The sequence below is a fragment of the Lepidochelys kempii genome, chromosome 13, assembly GCF_965140265.1.
Source record: "Lepidochelys kempii isolate rLepKem1 chromosome 13, rLepKem1.hap2, whole genome shotgun sequence".
Taxonomy (NCBI): Eukaryota; Metazoa; Chordata; order Testudines; family Cheloniidae; genus Lepidochelys; species Lepidochelys kempii.
The window spans coordinates 3,529,095-3,547,769 of NC_133268.1; the positions used below are offsets into that span (position 1 = coordinate 3,529,095).

Here is an 18,675-nt window from a genome sequence, read left to right on the forward strand (position 1 = left end):
CACTTACCAGTCATTAAACCCCAGTTCACTCCTATTCCCCCTCGCTGCTGACAATCCCCGTGGCAAGAGACCCTGTGCAGCACTGAAATGAGGCATATTGCATCCCTAAAGATATGCATATACCTCTGTCCTTGGATCACACACATGGTGAGGAGGGAGTGGATCTCAGACTTCCTAGATCATCCCATCACAATCACAGCTTTGTGAAGCTGCTCTAGCTAATCCCTCCACCATTCAGTAGGGCTATATCTAGCACAGTGAATGCAACAGAAGTGCATGCAGATAACTCCCAGTGGCTGTTGCCAACTCCAGAGGGGCAGAGTTAAGGTTGCAGTGCTGTGTATCTTAACTGTTTATCCTGGTTTTCAGAGGTCTTTGTGTAGCCCCTCTCCACATTAGGGAAGGGCATGAGGCACCATGGGGTAACCTGAACCCTGGGTTAAACTCTTGGTCATTTAATTGTTCTTTTAAAAAAGTTTCTCCGCACCCAGCTCTTCTCCCTGCGCTGCCTCAAGCTCCTCTACTATTATTAGCTTGGCCACAGAATGCACTGGCTGGGTGTTGGTACTTTCACTGTCTCTATCATCTACAGTGTCTGCCTGTCCAGCACAGCCTGCTCCGTCTTCCTCAGCTGTCCTCCCGATGGAGAGGCAGGCATCAGCATGGGACCCACACATTAAGGAGCTAGGGAGAGGAAGCAGGAATTGTGCTGGGAATAGCATGGAGTTAAGGGGGACATCTTTTGAAGGGAAGTATAGAAATTGGAGGAGGGCCATAAAGAAAGCTTGGTCTAGTGGTTAGGAGCTGGGACATGGGAGACCTGGGTTCAATTCCCTGCTCTGCAACAGACTTCCTGTATGACCATAGACCACATCGAGTCTCTGGCTTTCAGTTCTCCATCTGTAAAACTGAGGAAGAAAAACAACACTGGCCTAAGGTGTATTGAGGATAAATACGGTAATGACTGTGAGGTGTTACAGTGATAGGGGCCATGCAAGTACCTATAATTGGAGCTTTTGGGGGTGGTCTGCTGGAGCCCCCCACATAGTTCTGACTCTCCCTCCTTTCCAGCCCACTCTTGCTTGCACTGTTCCAGCACCCAGGATGACTGGGCCCAGGGCCTCCCACCTCCCAGTTGGGTGTCCTAACTACTGGACTGCAGTTATTCCCTCTCTCTGGCTCACTCACTATCATAGTCCAGAGACAGTCATTCCCATTCTCTCTCTCTAATCCAGGGGTTAGGGCACCCACATGGGAGGTGGGAAACCCTGGGCCCAGTCCCCCTGCTCTAACCACTCATTATCTACCTAGAGTGCAATAGCTTCTACAGGAGAGATTGGGGGAGCCCCGCATCAGAATATCCCATAGCTCAAGGGCTAGAGAACTCTCCTGAGGGGTGGGAGACTCTTGTTCTTTCTGAAGTGAGCCTGACTCTGACCACCTCTTCATCCAGCTGGCTTTCAAAGGGGAGCTAATCTGGTAGATGGCCTCTGAGTACGTGACTTAGGCAGTTGAATGCCTGTCATCTTGTAATTCATGCATCACTCTGTGGCTTAGGCTGGAGATAGGCGTCCAGTCACCTAGGGGGAGGCAGCAGTGCGTGTGCTCAGAGGCAGAAACACAGGTGCTTAGGGAAATTTTACTTGGAAAAAGTTAGGTGCCTGAGTGCGTTTAGGCAGCTACAGGATCATTGTTTCATCCTCCTTATCAGTACTGGCACTCTCCTTTAATAATGCTGCAGGTGGAAGAGCAGCCACGGATCCAGCAATCATTCTCACAGCTGCACAGAATATGTAATTAATCTTTCAGAAAGTAGTTAGAGGCCCTTCTAAATTAGCTGAATTACTCAGGACGCATTGCACACAATATTAAACCCCCTTGACAGGTAGATAGTAGCACGATGCCCACTGATCATTCACAGCCTTCTGCCAGGGCAAGGTTCACACTTACAGCATGCATGGATGTCTCAGGTTCATTGTCCACAGCAGATCCCCTTGAACCACAGTCACTGTAACACCTCACAGTCATTAACGTATTTATCCTCAATACTCCTCAGGCCAGTGTTGTTGTTTTCCTCGGTTTTATAGATGGAGAACTGAAAGCCAGAGACTAGATGTGGTCTATGGTCATGACCCCCAAACTTGGACCACTGAGGCTATCTGCACCCTTCTGAGGTGCAGCAAATTTCAAGGCAAGCCACATAGATCTGTGGATTTTACAGCTTTGAGAGTCTACTTTTAAACAAGTGTTGTTCAGCCATAGCAGTAGCAGAGCTAGCATTCCACTCTAATCAGGAGGGCTCCTATTGGCGCTCAGGTGGAGCTCCTAGCCTTTGACTAGCACAGCAGTGAGAGGGGCTAGGTGAGGGAATGAGCCAATGGAGGAGCTGCTATGGCTGTTGTTAACATAATTACAAACAAATGTGAGGAGTGGTCTGACTGAAAAGAACACTGTGCAGGCAGGAGCATGTGGAATAGTGGGCAGGTAATGATTTGTTGGGATTTCAGTGCCCAGCAGAGGTTCTCTGTCACTGAAACTGACTTATTCCAGCAGACTAGACCACTCCTTACACTACCTCAGCTGTCAGCCTCTAATTCTCATCTTCATTCTGAGAAAGGAGTGGAGAGGTTCACTTCTCCCCTGGAGTTTGTCCGTTGAGTGTCTTGACCGTTTTCTGGGGACTCGTTGCCTGTTCACCAATCACATTAGGATGAAGTGAGGTGGCTGTTTTTCCTCCTGCCTCACAACATGCCATCCATGGACACCCATTGATCATTTCTATGCAGAGTTGCTCAGAGACACCTTTAATCTCCTCTTTGATTTTCTGCTCCTCAGTCCCGCTGTCTTGTGCCAAGTATGGACTGGGATACCATTTCTGTGGGTCTATCCATGGAGAACTCCTGCAACATTTCTCTTGTGTCTGTCTTCATATGCTTTTTTTGCTCCCAGTTTGCAACTCTTGGCATAGAAATTTGGTGTCTATACACTGACCAGCATCTCTCAGCCAGAAATTCACCCGCTCTCTCGACCTTACTGTAGTCCTTTCCATAAGATCAGTAGCCCCTATCTGTTCTCTGATCCTCTAATTATAGCAGTCACAGCTGAGCCCCATTCTCTTTAGAGGCTAATTGTAGCTGTGTGGATCTAGTTTCAGAGGCACTCTCAGAGAGTTGGTAAAGAAAGTAAGGCCTAAGAGGTAGTTGCTAATTACCATGTATTCCAACAGCTGTGTTCTGCTCAGGGTTTCCTTCAGCTAATTGAGAGTTCCAATGGGTCTCTGTCCTAATGAGCACAGTTTACTGAACTAGGTGCTGAAACAGACTAACCCAAACGCACACCACCATTGGGGAAATGCCTCTTGAGGGCCAAATGCATAGGAAGGGAGGGGGAGGGATCTCACAAACAAGCTTTTTGCTTTAAAACAAAAGGTCTGTTCTCATCTATCATCCCCTCATGTTCAAAACTAAATTGCTTAGGTCTTGATCCCTCTACAGTGAGGAGCACAATCTTCGGGTCTCCTGTGGTACCCTTGCATACTCTGCAGCTCTCCAGCTGCAACAGAAATGAGGACACTTAACAGTGACTGGCATTCTAGTAGCTGAGATCTCTAGACACTTCCAGTCTCTTAATAAAGGTGGCTTGCTAGTCATCAACAACAAACTGAGCTGGAGAGGAAGAAAGGAAGGATTATATTCCCACTGTCCCTTTAGGAAAGAAGCAGTTTAATGACTGTCTTTGAGGACAGGAGACTGGTACATCTACACTACAGTGACACAGCTGCAGCTTCACCGCTGTAGTGTGCACACTTACTACAACAACAGAAGGGGTTTTTCTGTCACCATAGTATTTCCACCCCTTGAGAAGCCGTAGCTAGGTAGATGGAAGAATTCCTCGGTTGACCCACAGATGTCTGTGTTGGTGCTTAGGCTTGCTTAACTATGTATCTTGGGGTGAATTTTTCACCACTGTCAGCAATGTAGCTAAACACGTAGACCAGGCTTCTGAAAGCAAACAAGCTAGTACTATCTCCAGAGCTGAAGGTCCAGCCACAATGCAAGGCAAAATGGAACTGGTTTCCCCTACAATGCTGTCTCACCAGCTTCTTGACCTTCAGGGAGCACCCTTTCAGAGGGATTGGGGGTTGTGGCCAGAGAACAGGAGACTGCTGGTTTTTCCTTACTCCTCCCATCTACTTTCCATTCCCTCAGGAGAGAGCTTTAGAATTTTTACAGTTGGGTGAGGGGTTATAATCGGCCAGTCAAACCAGGATTAGCAAACAGCACCTTGCATATCAGGATTACAAACACCTAGGTAAGGAAGCAAGCAACCAACCCCAAACTCTTACCCCTTTAAGGGCCAAATAAATTCCTCCAAATAAAGCTCACTTCAGGGTTCCATAAAAAAGGTGACCTACCTCAGACCAAAGCAAAATGCTCCCATGTGTCTTGTTTCAGTATGGCCCCAAGAACACACAGCCCCCACTTTGCCTTCAGCTCTCTGCTCATTCCCTCACTTACTGCTCTCTTCCTCTTTCCTAAGGAATTCAATAATTCCCCACAGCTGGTCCCACTGCCCTTCCACCCTCAGGGTGGGGGCCTATACAAGCTATCACAGTGGTGAATTCATTGTTGAGCTGTTGGCTATGGTCCAGTCCTATCTGGTATTAAAATATAACAAAGGAAGGCCATTAATTTTAAATTAATTAACTTAAACAGCCTTAGTACCTTTGAACAAAGTCGCACAAATAACCTGCAGGCCGGTGAAGAGCAGTCTTCTGTTTTGTCTTTCATTTGTGAGTTCAGTTTTAAAGTGCTAGATTGACAGTCTTGGAGAAAAAAAATTCCCTATCCTCAGAACAGACCAAGATCTAGATTGCTAAACAAAAAGATCTCAACCCTGATCTGGAGGGACCTTTTGAGGGGTGAAAGGATGGCTCATCCCATCTCTTCCCTGATCAACATGACTACAATTAATGCCACATGTTGCTTTTGTGGTTGGATGCTTGTCTCCTGGAAACTGGTTTGAAAAAAACATACTCACATCACACAGGTCCCAGACATCCACTAGCCAATAATGACTCTTGCTCACTACCAACTTGAGCTGGATTCATTAGCCTTTAGCCATTGTTAAACTTCACAAAACCCCCTTCATGTGCTTGGGCCTGGGGATGGCGTTCAGGAAACTCCATAAAGGATCACAGAAATGTAGGGCTGGAAGGGAGCTCATGAGGTCATCAAGGCCAGCCTTCTGTGGGGGATGCAGGATGAAGTAAACCTGGACCAGCGGTGACAGGAGTTTATCCAGCCTGTTCTTAAAAACCTCCAGCGATGGGGATTCCATAGCCTCCCATAGACGCTTGTTCCAGAGCTTAACTGCCCTAATAGTTCTAATGACCCATAACGTAGTTGAAGACTTATCAGGTCCCTTTTTTTTTTAAACCCTTCCTCATAGGTCAGGTTTTCTAAATCTTTTATCATTATTATAACTCTCCTTTGGGCTCTCTCCAGTTTGCTCACATCTTTCCTAAAATGTGGTGCCCGGAATTGGACACAGTGCTCCAACTGAGGCCCCACCACAGCTGAGTAGAGCAGGACACCTCCCGTGTCTTACATACAACACTCCTGTTAATATACCCTAGCATGATATTAGCCTTTCACAACTTCACATTGTAGACTCAGAATTTGTGATCCATTGTAACCCCCAGATCCTTTTCAGCAGTACGACCACCTAGCCAGTGAGTCCCCATTTTGTAGTTGGGTATTTGATTTTTCCTTCTTAAGTGGGGATTTTTGCACTTATCTTTACTGAATTTCATTTTGTTGATTTCAGACCAATTCTTTAATGCGTCATGGTTATTTTGATTCTAATCCTGTCCTCCAAAGTGCTTGCAGCCCCTCCCATCTTGGTGTCATCTGCAGATTTTAGAAGCATCCTCTCCACTCTATTATTCAAGTCAGTAATGAAAATACTGACTAGTACCAGACTCAGGCCAGACCCTTGAAGGACCCATTAGATACCCCTTCCCAGTTTGACAGCAAGCCCTTGATAACTACTCTTTGAGTACGGCCTTTCAACCAGTTATGCACCCACCTTCTAGTAATTTCCTTTAGACCATATTTCCCTAGGTTGCTTCTGAGAATGCCATGTGGGACTGTGTCAGAAGCTTTACTAAAATCATGCTATATTACATCTACTGCTTCCGCCCTCTTCCCTCATCCAGTAACCCTATCAGAGAAGGAAATTAGGTTGCTTTGTTTCTGTATACACTTAAGCAGCATGATGTAGAACCTAGCAAACTAAGATAGTGATTAACTCCCTCCCCCACCTCTTCCGTGCCCTTTCGTCCCATGCAGGGGAGATAATGTGATTAATGTGAGAATCTGCAGGTTAATCTCTGCCTCCCCCACATTAGTAAGAACGCTCTGCTACCGAAAATAACTGACTCATGCTCTTTGCAGGACTGCCCCCATGCCATCTCCCACTAATTCAGTGTGACCTGTGCCATGTGCTGGGCACTGTGAACAAGAACTCCCAACTGCATGCACCAGGTCTTGGTGTAGTAATTGATATGCTGTTGATGCCCTCTTGAACATTTTAGCTAATTAAGACTATAAGTGTCATCAGTGGCGGGATTAAAAACTCTTGCACCTACCCCCTCAAAACAGTGTGCATCAGTTCAGCTCTCCTTTTGTCAAAAAGAAAAGGAGTACTTGTGGCACCTTAGAGACTAACCAATTTATTTGAGACTAACACGGCTGTTACTCTGAAACCTTTTGTCTAAAGTTATTTTGGGAAACTTTGAAGTTGGTGAAATCTCTCAAATACTTCAAATGCGGGATCTCTTCTGGAAATGCTCTGGTTCCAGTGAAACTCAAACAGAAGAGCCATACGAACCTGCTTATGAGGCTGCAGCATAAGAGAAACAGTCTGGAAATTTTCCTGTGTAATTTCCTTTAAGAAACATGCTCCTGATGTTCCAGGTGCCTTTGCCCATGGCAGAATGCTTTGTCTTTGTAGTGAAAGTTTATCTGGTCAATCCGCTAGCACACTATTCTGATTAGCATCTCTCATCTGTACTCTCCTAGAAAGCATAGTTAATAAATACATTCCCATTTCACTGCTTCAAGCCAAGGTGGATAAAAATAGATTAAACTGATTTATTTAAATATATTTATTTAAAAAAAATCAACCTATTAACATTTGACAACCTACATTAAGGCCTAAATTTACTCTAATCTATTAAAATAAAAAAATTCAAGCTGTACATGTTTTCTGCCAAAATTTTAAAGAAAGTCAGCACTGAATTGCTGGAAGGTCACTGGCTAAGCAGCTGGAACCAGAGTTTGTTGAAGTGCTAAACCGGTTTTTGTCAGTAGTAACCTCTACGACAGCAATAGAGAATATTTTCTTCATTTCAGTTTATTCAACTAAGTTAGTTCAATGACTAGTTCTTTCAAAGTTAAGAAACCAATTGGGAATTGAAAAAGCAGGAAGGCTTTTTTCCTCTTCCAATCAAAGACTAAAAACTAGGTGTGAGAACATAAGATCTACTAGTTCTAAAATCCTGAAAGACATGATGACCAGAAACAATCACTTCAGTTCAAAAACTGCATATAATACTTCCTTTGTTTAATAAATCAGTTGGTTTTAAATGCAAAATATGTTTTGATAAACTCCTCCACCCCCCCACCCCCCCCCGCTTAAGCACATTTGAGGTAGTTTTATTTAATTTAAAAAAAAACGTTTCTGCACATTAAATTCCAGTTTCCCATCCAAATAGAGCTTGACACTAATCACAAGTTTAAAAATATCTAGTAAATAAGTATCATTCAGAATTTTAACATAATAAAAAAGTGAAAATTAAGAATCTGAATAAATTATGTTAAGCTATATGACTGCTTAAATAAATGTGTCTAGATACAATGTGTTGTCCTTGTAAGCAAAAAGAAATAAAAATTTAGTGTAAAGACTATATTTAGTTGCAAGACAACATGTTTTAATAGTTACCAGTGAGAATCAACTTTTCTTTAAGATAATCTTATTTTGCATTTGTATTTTTTAGTTAAAATTGATTTAAATCGAGGCTTCCTGCTTGCCGATTTAAGTCATGATTAAAGCTGAGTGATTTAAATTGGTTTGATTTTAAATCAATCCACTCTGCTTCAAGCACCAGGAGAGGAGGTTTCTTTCTTTAAGAAGTTTACTCTTTAACAAGATTTCTTAGTACATAAACGGATTTCAGTGATTTTCTGGGACGTAACCATCTTTCCTCAACAGGTTAATTCTGTCATTATTAAGTCAGCAGCACTGTTTTAGTGGGGAACTGATTTCACTCATTGGAAGGGGGAGTAAACTCCCATGTACTTCACTGCCACCATACCCAGAGTTTGTCTTGGAGAAATGTAGCTTGATGGGATTAGCCAAACAAAAGCAAGGCCCTATACCACACATGACATTTCTCCGCTTGTCCGTATAACTTTTGAACACTGCACTGGATCAATTCCAAGATTTCAGAGAGTGGTGCAGAATGAAGGGATGCAAGGAGCTCCTGATACACGCAGTGAGCTTGATCTACAATTAGGGTTTGCCAGTTTTGGTTGGATGTATTTCTGGAGATATCACATGACAGTCTTTAATTAAAGATTAATCTTTAATTTCTGGAGACCCCAGGACAATGCTGGAGGGTTGGCAACCCTACTTACACCAGCAGCAAAGGGTGTCAGCCTCTAGTATTACTGGCTGAGCAAAGTGAGATCCTACATTCAACATGATGGCATTTCTCTGTTGGGATGTAACATAACTTTTGAACACCACATCCAATCAATTTCAGAATGTCAGGAAATGCACTTGGCATCGGGTTAGTGCAGACATCAGCTTATGGGAGGACTAGACAGGTGTACGCAATGAACTTGGCCTGCAGAAGCAACAAAGCGTGTGACCTCTAGCGACTAGTTACAAGTCAAACATGGAACGAAGGCATATGAACCTTCTCAAGTTGCCAGTCTAGCCCCTTCGAAACTTGACTCCCCATTCTGCTCTGTAAGTCCCATGAGTGAGCTAACTAGCAGACCATAGCAATTAGCACGCAGAGATGGAATCTAACATCCCTGAGAGTTAACATTCACAGCCAATAAGAAACAGTCTCTGCTCCTCTTGAGTTTCTCAATGTGTGTACAGCAAAGGGGATTTTTTTAATTGCCTCCAGCACAACTTGAGAAGCCTAAGATGCTTTCTCACTGTTAGTGAATTGAAGACGTTCATATCTGAGTGCGACATCCACACTGTTTCTCCTTTAGTTGGACATGTGTACACACAGTTGAAAGTGTTTTTAAATGGGCATGCTCATGAGCATATCATATGGAGCCTCAGGAAAATGTGCTTTCATGTCTTAATAGATACTCATCCAGCACACCATGGCAGACCTCTTTTAGGATGTAGCTACATTATTTAAATATAAATGTAGTGTTATCCATGGTTAAGTGACTGATCTCAGTGATCGAACACAGTTTGGGCACGTATAAATAGCATGTTGCCAAGATTTATACATTGATTATATATGTTTTGATTATGTTTTGGAGAAGGAAAACAACATTCTGAGGTCCAGACCTGCTATAGCCAGTCCTGGATCAGTGACAAGAACATTGCTAGGCTGCGGGATGTGTGAGTTTTAAAGACAAATATTTCAGACTAATCAGGACTGGAAACAAGTACTTATATACTTAAATCTCTCTGCAGTGGTATCTACAGTCAATTCCACCCATGGTCAGTTACAAGTATCTGATCTCAGAATCCATTCACTCTATTACCATTTTACTTTTCCCTTCCCAGTTGAATTCGTCTGATTTATTTTTTTTTAAGCAACTACTGGTTTATGGCATTAGAAGCCATTGCTTTACAGTAGATGAAAGCAAACTGGAGTAGCTGATTCCAGTCGGTGTGAAGCCTTAATCTCCAATTCATACAATCTTTCAGCAACTGGCAGGTAAAAATGGTGCAAGTGAAATGCCGGGAGGTGGGAAAGCAAGGTAAGCAGAATGAGAGGATTTGAAAGGTCCAATATCTCTCACTGTGTCAGGGCGAGCCATTTTGGCCGGCCAGCCAGCCAGTGGTGAGGCTTTCAGGACATTACATTTTTCCAGGTACAGCCCCTAGACCAGTGAGTGAAACAATGGCAATATCTGATCTCTGGTTTTTATTTTTTTTCTAGGTTTATTTACCAGGGACCTACAATCTCCATTATTTACATGCACAGAGGGAAGCAGATGGTATTGAAGATCACCTGACAACAGGATCTCTGGCAATGGGATCTCTGGTTTGTTTTGGGTTTTTTGGTCATGTGAGATTTCAGAAGGGCTGCAAGGATTCTGCTCATTTGGTTACAAGACTATTGAATGAGGTCAAGAAGAACACGTTTCTCTTCCCCCCACCTCCCCACTCCTTTCCCCCACCGTTTCAGCCTTGTTACTCAACTAGAATGCTACAGGTTCTTCTGGGAAAGACCTGTGTCTTTTTACCAACACTGATTGGAATTAAAATCTCTGCAAAGCATTCCCTCAACTGCTGACAAGTACCAAGGCTCAAAGTCAGGATGTGCCCGAGTTTGTTTTTTAAAGTTAATATTCTTTCTCCAGGGGAGAGAAGCTCACTGGGCTTGCTCTGTAGTTGGGAGATTGTAGAAAAAGTAAGGTCTTTGAAGCCCCATGTTGGAAACAGACAGTCATGTGGCTCAGAACCAGATGGCTCCTTAACAGGCAGGTGCTGCCCAGGCGATAAAGCAAGTGACATTAGAGTAGGGTAGCAAAAATAACAAGATGGAAAAGAAATTGATTAGGCAAGATTGGTGCTGTAGTGGAAAGAGCTCCCCACCCAAATAAAAAAAGTCATCTGTGGAATTTGGCAACTGAGAGCCTAATTCTGTAATGGGCCTGTGGAGTGGATGGGACAGATTTTCAGGTGATCAACTGAACTGTAGGGTAGATGTATGTGACAAAAGCAGAAAGTAACTGAAAAAAAGATCTGAAGTCACTTGTTCCAAACCTCAGCTGTGAAGGATTTGGTAGTATTGGAGGTAGGGGCCCTGACAGCTAGTCACTCACTGTATGATTTCAAGGCTCCTGCAGAAGACCGTTTGCCCTTTGTGTGATAACTGTGGCCTACAAAGGGCAAAGAGAAGGCTGGTCAGGCTTGGGCACTGAAGTTATGCCTCAGCAGGATGTAGGAGTAAGGAGGTGGGACTCACAAGCTGAGCAGTTAATACTTAGTTTCCTGGCCTGCATTTGGAGCAGCACTGACATTCTGGGACTGACTCTGTGTGATGGTTTTGGTAGCTCTTTAGACCTTGCTCGATGTAAAGCACAGCATCCTTCTTACCCTGTGATTTCTTAAACATGATAGAAATGTCTTCCCAAACCATTACAAACCTCTGCTGGAATACTGGTCTAGGAGGCATGAGTTGTGCTTCCAGACTAAATCTCTCTCACCCAGTTACCCAAGTATTCCACTGTCATTGTGGTAGGATGTGACTGGCTTCACAATTAGAGAAGGGCCCTGCTGACCTAATCATACAGGATCTTTACAGTACTAACATGCCTGCTGTCTGTGCGGACACTTCAGTCTTATTTCTCTTCATTGACATTTTTGTGCACCCACTTGCTACTTGTCTGTCTATTCAGTATGCTGTACAATCCCATAAAAGTGAATGAGAATGCAATAACTCCATTAGGGCTAGATTAAGGATGGTGTCTAGTTTGTTTGTTTTTTAAACCTGTAAGCCTTGACACCTCTGCTGAGGTTGAATGCAGTGACCAGAGAAGATTTGGGTGGCACCTTACCAGGAAGGTTGTGCTGTGCATTAGGGGAATAGCAGAGCAGTAGCATATAGTTGTAGTTATGTGCTTCCCCCCACCTGATTGAACACCTTGTGTTTTGAAGGTTTCACACAGATATAGTAACCAGCATAGCACAAGCCCAGGAATGGGACCCAGTCCCTCTTTCCTGCACCCCCACTGAGATGCTTCTCTGTGCTGTGATGAGCCACAGCCAGACCTTGAATACTCTCACTTCTTCCCAAGATGGTTATTTGGGGTTAGGACGTTTGGGTTTGGTTATCAACCACAGAGGACTGTCTGGCTTTGTAACTCCTCAGTTCAGTTTGGTTAGTCTACATTCAATTCCCAGCTTAGCAGGGTGCTGTTGTAGCAGCCTCTAGGATACCTCCCCGCTCTGGAGTAACAAAGGGGTGGATTTTCTCACTACTGGAAGCCCCTCATCAGTCACATGGTGCATTGAAACATAACACAGGCTTACGTGCTGTTCTGCCCAAGTTGTTTTTCCATCCTCCTTGCTGTTTTCCTGACCCATGTTCTTTAGAAGCACCCCAATACTCCTGCACTCTTGTTCACAATAGAACTTGTCTTCCATGTGACTGTCTACATCAGGCGGCCAGCTGCTTCCTCCAGGCAGAGGCTCCTTCCCCCAAGTCCAAGACTGTATTAACTACACCTGTCTCAGGACGAGAGTCTCAAGCTTGTATTTCAACGCTCTTTGGGCACTTAACCCACGCTAGCTATGCATGGATAGGACAACTGACAGCAGAAGCCATGCTCTAATAGCAAGGCTATTCAGTACAGCTTTGCAACTGTTGGCTCCTATAGCTACATCCATGGCTAGAACTGCTAGAGAACAGAAGACCTGCTCTTACTGTGTACGCTCACACATGCCTTCCCTGCCAGAAAGAAGCCCAAGGGGGATGTTATGGCACAGAAGGCAACTTCCAGGCAGACTCCTAGGAGAGCTGCTTTGACTTAGATAGCGCTTGTCTCAGAACTTTCCATTTAAGCTGCTTACCACCTCCGGTGATATTTAAGCCATCACCTCCCAGAGGCTTCCAATTCTGGTACGCCCTCAGAGGCTGTGTGCTCTCTCCAGCACTGCTGTATGTGGTGGGTAGGCAGATTTCAGACAGAGTGCCACTTGCTTCAAGTCCTCACCCGTGGAGGAATCCTTTTTGTTGGATATCCATGAGTGCCTCCTTCCCCTCTCTTGAAACTTCAGTGAAGACATGACTACTCCCCTACTTAAATGCACTGCTGGCAGAGCATGTGGCTAGCCACCTGGTTAGTGTAAAGTCACCCTCTCAGCCCTGCCATGACTTCAAGCCACCTTCAGATCTCACGTTGCCACTTCAGCTTTTGCATTGCAGATGTGTTTTTAAAACAGCTTGATGTTAGCTAGATAGACCGTAGTGCCTTATAGTATTTAGAAAACATTTTGGAGGAAGAGTTCTAGGGCTGCTAGCCTTTGGCCAGTTGGGTCATTTCCCCTTTAGTTTCTGTCAGTCTAAATATGCTTCTCTCCTTTGATTGCCTGCCGATGATGGCTTTGCTGCAGAGTGCTCTAAGTTCCCTAGAATAGTGAGGCAGTCATACAGTTTACAGGTAGTGGTGTCTCACCACACCTCACCTCTGAATCCTCTGGGCCCTGTCCAGACTCATCCTAGAGCAACAGCAGCTAAAGCGGGAATTGCTCTAACCTACAGCTTTTGCAAGGACATAAAGCTTTCTGGGAAGGGGCATCTCTTTCCTTGTGCTTGACATCATCTGTCTGCCCAGCTCCTCCACCTTACTGCTGCTGCCTGAAACGTCTCACCCATCATATACATTTTTGGCATTAGGCTTTACAGCTGGGGAAATTCTAGCTTCTGGGAAAAGGGAGACTAAGGGGGAGGCTCAGGACTGCCTGGTCTCTGCAGCTCATATTCATACAAGAGCGTCTCCTGATTTCTAACTGACCACGCTTGATACTGAACTTAAAAACTGACACTGGAGGGACAACTCTAGCTGTTACAAGGTCTAACCCTAACCAGAGTGGGGGCGAGTTGAGGGCTCCTACCAAGGAAGTTCTACTGAGATTGAGGCTTGCTCTCACAAGCCAGGTTTTTGGTAGAACAGATGACATGGCCCTGTCCATGTTATAGGATTGTATTAAAATTGTTTACTTCTAAATATCCTGTTTACAGTGGGAGTGAGGGGAAGTAGCCACATTTCTGGAGGACTTCGAAATGCGTTGGCTACACCAACCTGCACTGGAGGTCGGCACCTCCAGCATCGCACCAACACGGGGTTGGCTGTAATACCACCAATGTGAGGAGCGGGGCGCCAAGATAGGCTCAATAGGCTGGTTAGAGAAGGGGTCGAACTAGCTTCCCCCGTGTTCTCCTGCTGCTGTGTTTAAGGTTCAGAGGGGCTAGTGACAGCGAGACAGTGGTCCCCCTTTAGTCTTCCTTTACTCCTCAGGATCCAGCTCCTTAACATATCAGGAGGCTCCCAGAGCCTTCGTGGAGCAATAAGAGACTTTAACAAAAGTTACCATCTTTGTGGAATTCCTCATTTGTGTAAATCTTCTCCATATGCAGTATCTACTCTGGGTTTAAGCCTGCCCAGGGACATGGTGCAGCTACAAAGAGAACAACCAGCTACAATGGGGGCAAAAATCCAAACATACTAAGTTTAATTTACAGAGGCCATGATAGTGGGGAACACATTGCTGCTTTGTTTGGTTTCCTCCTCTAAACACACTGCCAAAGCATGTTAGGCAAAACCCTTCCCAGGTGCTACTGGTGTTACTGTTGCTTTAACACTTTGTTTTAAAGCTAGTCTTCTTTTCCCTCTGGAGTTGAGTTGGTGCCCTTCAGAGATTTTTCTCTAGAAAGCTAATCAAGCACTTACCCCATTCTTCAGCATCCACCCCTACATTGTCATCTGTAGGTGGATCTAGACCATGCTGCTCAAATTCCCCTCAAGCTGTGTACTGCACATTGCATTGCAGCCAACCAACTTTCTTGGAGACACTGGTCTTTGCACTGAAGCAATTCAGATTTGAGGTTTGGCTGCAGTACCCTGGAGCTGGACCTTGTATTTTTTCTGATGCTTGGCAACACTAGTTTGTGTGGCTGAACAAAGCAAATTACTTGGCGTTCACATTTATCCATTCCTTCCATGTTGCAAGCAATACATCTGCTGCTGGCACCTCTGGCTATAGTTCCTGGAAATCACTGCATAGGCTGTTCTGTTTGCTACACTACAGTGCTAGCTATTTCCTATGTGAACTGGTGCCTGCTTACGCTGGGCTGCCCACTTCCAGTGTAAACATTTGACTGCAGTGTGAAATGACAGTCCGTCACTTTCCTGAAACCTCCCGTGACAAAGCAGTTACACCATTCCAGTCTAAAAGCATTTTCACACTTTTCAGAGTCGAGGGGGAAGGGAGACAGGGTGAAAAGGACAGTAGAAAGTGGCCTCTTCTAACTGCAACGTGACAAATTCCATCTTTCTGCAGTTTGCCATCTCAATGCTTTTAACTCTAAGGTGTGGCTCCCAGGGGGATTTGTGGTTGGATATTTAATGCATCTTCTCTGCTGAACGAGGTAGAGTGGGAAGGCTTAAACCCAGACTCCAAACTAAAGTTAGTTCATGATACTAGTTGTTAAATCTGTATTTTTCTTTTTTGCACAGAAGCTGGTAATCTAGGACCTATGTGTGAACTTTATATAAATATTTTTTGTACTTGGTTTACTTGGGTTGGTATGAGACGTATTTAAGTTCCTTGAACACTGTGGATACCCTGATGTGTATGAATGGCAGAGGCGTTGTAAATTAAGATTCGTTTGTGTGAATAAAGCTGTTTGATGGGGTTGAAAAGCCATACTCAATTTGAAACGTGAGTTTTGTTTCTTTGTTTTCAGCCTTCCAGCTGCAACACATTGTTAAGAGAAGGGAATCCTTGGAGCAGCAGCATACACCATGCGCTCAAAGAACTGCAGGGGCCGGGTCAGGCTTGTTCTTTGATTTCCCCTTAGGGAGGCTTCCAGCATCGAGCTCCAGCAGAGAAATGGCCAAGGAGTTAAGACATGAACTGTGAAGTGAAAGAACCTGCAGCTCCTCTCTCCAGAGAAAGTGGTGGGGAGAGGGGAAACAGGAGTGAGGGCAAGACAGGAGCAAGGCTTCCCTTCCTCCTCTGTCCTGTTACAACCACTGCTATTTCCAGCCTCCCCCCAGATCTTGCCAAGGTCTTACAGCAAGGAGGGACAAGAGCTTACAGTATATTGCTGATATGAAAGCAAGCCAGGAAAAGGTTTTTCCATTGTAAGGAGCAAAAGGTGCAATCTGCAAATCAAAGAAACCCTAACTAAGGTGATGAGCACAGTCCAGGCTCTTATGGGCTACAGCTAGAGCTCTGGCTGAAACAGAAACCTTGATCTTGGAAGTTTTATTTCTGCTTCACTTCTTCCAAGAGAGAGTCTCCTGCTCCGGGCCTTGAGAAGGAGGCTGAAAGGCAGAGTCTTAAATTCTGCACCATTGGAAATGTTGGCAGGCTGGGGTCAAGCTGCAGAGGGCAGGTAGAGCGTGAAAGGGGCTGCAGCTAACAGTGCCATGTTAAACAACTAAAGAAAATCGGAGGCTAAAATGGCTTGAGGTTGCACTTGTTTAAAACATCACCTACTACCCCATTGCAGAGGGCATTGGTTTAAGCTATCCATGACTTCTCACCCTGAGAGAGGCTTCAGAGTTTGTCTAACCTTCCTTTGGGAAAGGACTCATCAGGTTGGGGCCATAAAAGTAACATTGCTTCTGCTGTGCATACTCTTGACCCCCCAAGAGCAGCTCTGGGAGCCCTGACCTAAGCCGGTTTTATGTCAGGGATGTCCCTGGACTCACACCTGCTTAATGACATTCTGAAATAGGCTCTGCTGCTTCAGAGAGGTCCCGTCTCTTACACAGACGGGCAGCAAAAGGAGCGCACGAACACAGGAGAGGCTGTGTTCCTCTCCTCAGAGCTACTTTGGGAAGCCAGTTTACAGATAAGCCCTTTCCCGCTCCTGGTGTGGCTGGACATTCTGGGCCAGCAGCATGGTATCCCTACCGCAATGGAGAGGTCATGGTCTGAGGATTCTCTCAAAGGTCACGCCGAAAACAGAAGCTGAAGAAAATTCTCTTTATAGCTTAGTATCAGTCTGAGGAGGTTGGAGGGGAAGTGGCCTGCCCCTATGGTGGAATGACTTAGTGCCACCACGATTAGACCATCATCATTTGTAGTCTAACCCAGAGGATTCACAGCAGGGAGGAGTTAGGCCGCAAAAAGATGCGTCAATGTTCTCTACCTGCTCTGAAGCCACCTCCCCCCACGCTGTGTCTGGGAGGAACTGAAGTTCTGCTTCAGCTGCAGGGAAGTCCACATAAGGGGCTTCTTCTTATCCTGCCCACCCCTGTCCCTGGGTGAATGGAACTAGCTAAAATGTAAATAGGACATCCTGGAACTGAACTCCTTGGGCCCAAGTCATCAGCCTGCACCTTGCGTCAACACCCTGCATGACGACCAAGGAGCGGTTCCCAGCTCTGTGCTGGTGTAAGCACGTACACAAGGTTCAGGGAAATGAGGGAGTAAGTACCATGGGCTCCTGAGCGAGAGAGCCTTCCGCAAACTCTGTAGCGTGACCCTAGGCAGAGAGGCCTGTGGGGTCCATTTCCGTAACAGAAGTGCAGACAGCTACCTGCCAAAGGCAGAGGGCGCAAGTTGGCCTATGTCACTGAACTCCGCCTTTGACAGAGGGAACTTAAAAGGATGGTATCCTAGGAGATGCTGAATGCCCTAACTCCCACTGAGCCTGCTTCTGCCTGCCGCTGAGAAGAGAGCTCATTTCTTTAATTCCTGGAGCAATGAACTCATATGCAGGGGCCCAGCAGCTCCGCTGCTAGCCTTTTAAAATGGATGCTACCAAGGCTGGTTAGACCCAGCTGTGAGTTTTCTGATAGTGAGTGGAGAAAGACAGTGTAATGATTCACAGAGTTTGGTTTCAAGGTCAGCACAAAACCAGACACTTTGACACTTATTCTAAAATAAAAGCACAGCAATAGATGTGAGTAGCACCAAAGTGACGTGGGGGGGGGGGTGTTCAAATTTAAATTATGAAAGCAGTCTCAACTGTGTTCTATTAATAATCTCACGTGTACTTATCACCTTTAAATGTGAATGAGCCCCAAGCACTTCGCAAACCATATAGCAACTGCACGGGGAGGGAAAAAAACAAAACCACCATCCATCCCGGAGGTGACTGCATTTTAACACACAGCAACAGTTCAGGACAGGGAGAGAGGATTACTGCAGCCACTCGAAACTGGAGTGCAGGGAAGGAGAAGTATTAGGTGAGCAGATAGTTGGATAAGGCACAGCTTGACATGCCTAGTCTCAGATCCTTCAAATATTGCTGTGATTTAACTTGGTCTCAGATTTGGGAAACATGGCAGGTTGGCCAAACTTTTTATAGAAGGTCCGTGCTACCCAAGAGGAAATCCAAGCAATAAGCCAAGTCTGAAATGCTATTAGACTCCCATATAAAGGCACAGTTGTCTAGTTGATGCTTTTTCCCCCACCCCTGCTTACTCAGAAGTTGAGGCTTGGGGCAGTACAGACCGTCCTTCCTCCAACTTTTGGGATTCCAGCACCCCGCCCTGTCTTGGAGGAATCTGGTCTCCCATCCTGACAGCAGATAAATCACAGCCCTAGCAACAAGTCCATTTCTTTCCCTGTGTTGTGTAACCTGAATGGAGTTTTACAGCTGTTACTCCCAGTCTGTTACCAGAGTTTGGCAAGATCCTGCCCTTTTTGGGAGAGGAGGTT

General features: G+C 45.2%; 2 protein-coding genes across 2 annotated transcripts in view; one reads left to right on the plus strand and one right to left on the minus strand.

The window, feature by feature from the left end:
• Positions 1 to 15,716, plus strand: part of STK35 (serine/threonine kinase 35) — a 34,847-nt gene extending 19,131 nt beyond the window's left edge. Inside the window, exon 3 of the mRNA XM_073308864.1 lies at positions 10,208 to 15,716. The gene's annotated coding sequence lies outside the window, so the exon portion shown is untranslated. The remainder of the gene's footprint in view (positions 1 to 10,207) is intronic.
• PDYN (prodynorphin) overlaps positions 1 to 18,675 on the minus strand; it is an 87,413-nt gene that overhangs the window by 53,145 nt on the left and 15,593 nt on the right. The window lies entirely within an intron of this gene.